We start from the raw sequence: 1,689 nt of genomic DNA, 5'->3' as shown, positions 1-1,689 counted from the left end.
TCTTCAAGGAAACAATTTTTTCAAGCAAATTCGTAAGAGAGAGAAGTGCTTAAGGGGCTGAACCCTTTTCTCCTTCGCTTCCTCCCCTATTTATAGCAAAATAGGGGAGATGCTTGCCGCCCAGCTCGCCCAGGCGAGCAGGGTTGCTTCCTCCAGAAGCAACAGCCTTCTAGAGGAATCTTCTGGAGAGCCCAAGTGGGCCTGGTTGCTATTTGCACCCCCATTTTTACTAAGTACACCCCCATCTCTGCCTTTTTTTGGTGATTCTTTTTTCGTAAACTTACGGAAACTTACGAATTTCGTAACGATACTTGTTTTCTTTCCGTAATGTTACGGAACCTTGCGGATTACATAATCATCCCCTTTTTGACTTACGGAATGTTACGGAACCTCACTAATTATGCAACGATGCTTCCATTTGATTTCCAGTGTGTCACGGAACCTTTACGGATTGTGCATCAATATTTTCTTTTGTTTTACGGCATGTCCCGGAATTTCACAGATTGCCTAATGAGGGGTGCCAAGCACGTTACAAGGACCAAACAAAGGTCGCATGTCATCAAGCAAAGGTCCCCGGACGAAATTAGGGTATGACACAAGTTAACCAATGCATCCAGTTTGCCTTCAAGCTTCTTAGTTTCAGATGATACTGCTGAGTTTGTAGCTACCTCATGCACTCCTCTAATGATTATAGCATCATTTATGGCGCTAAACTGCTGGGAGTTGGAAGCCATCTTCTCAATTAAATTTCTGGCTTCAGCAGGAGTCATGTCTCCAAGGGCTCCACCACTGGCAGCATCTATCATACTTCTCTCCATATTACTGAGTCCTTCATAAAAATATTGAAGAAGAAGCTGCTCCGAAATCTGATGGTGGGGGCAACTGGCACATAGTTTTTTAAATCGCTCCCAGTACTCATACAGGCTCTCTCCACTGAGTTGTCTAATACCTGATATATCTTTCCTGATGGTTGTGGTCCTGGAAGCAGGGAAATTTTTTTCTAAGAATACTCTCTTAAGGTCATCCCAGCTCGTGATGGACCTTGGAGCAAGGTAATACAGCCAGTCCTTTGCCACTCCCTCTAATGAATGAGGAAAAGCCTTCAGAAATATGTGATCCTCTTGGACATCTGGGGGTTTCATGGTGGAGCAGACAATATGAAATTCCTTCAAATGTTTGTGCGGGTCTTCACCTGCAAGACCATGAAACTTTGGAAGCAAATGGATCAGTCCAGTTTTAAGAACATATGGGACATCCTCATTAGGGTATTGGATGCACAAGCTTTCGTAGGTGAAATCAGGTGCAGCCATTTCCCTTAGAGTCCTCTCACGGGGTGGAGGTTGTGCCATGTTCTCAGAATGTGCAAAATCAGAATGCTCAGAATCAGAATGCTCAAAATTATAATGTTCAGGATTAGGATGTTCAAAATCACCAATAACAGAATGCACAGATTCACCAGTAATGGAATGCTCAGAATGATCAAAAGGTATAAAATGATGCCTAACTAATCTATGAAATGTCCTATCTATCTCAGGATCAAAGGTTTGTAACTCATATGGATAGCCTCTAGTCATACACTACATTCAGCATACACAACTAGTTGCCTTGTCATGTAAATAAAGGTGTAGGTTTGAACTACAGCTACCCTCAAATGATATCCAAATTACTTGAAATTTTGTGAGAAACCTT

The 1,689-nt window shown here is 42.4% G+C and overlaps 1 non-coding gene across 1 annotated transcript; it reads left to right on the top strand.

Moving 5' to 3' along the window:
- Positions 1 to 864: 864 nt before the first annotated feature.
- On the top strand, positions 865 to 971 carry LOC114397840. The gene has a single exon (XR_003663457.1). It is a non-coding gene; the product is annotated as a small nucleolar RNA R71 (small nucleolar RNA).
- The last annotated feature ends 718 nt before the right edge of the window (positions 972 to 1,689 follow it).

Source organism: Glycine soja, chromosome 18 (assembly GCF_004193775.1).
Source record: "Glycine soja cultivar W05 chromosome 18, ASM419377v2, whole genome shotgun sequence".
NCBI lineage: Eukaryota > Viridiplantae > Streptophyta > Magnoliopsida > Fabales > Fabaceae > Glycine > Glycine soja.
The sequence above is the reverse complement of the archived record's forward strand: the minus strand, read 5'-3'. Positions and strand labels throughout refer to the sequence as shown.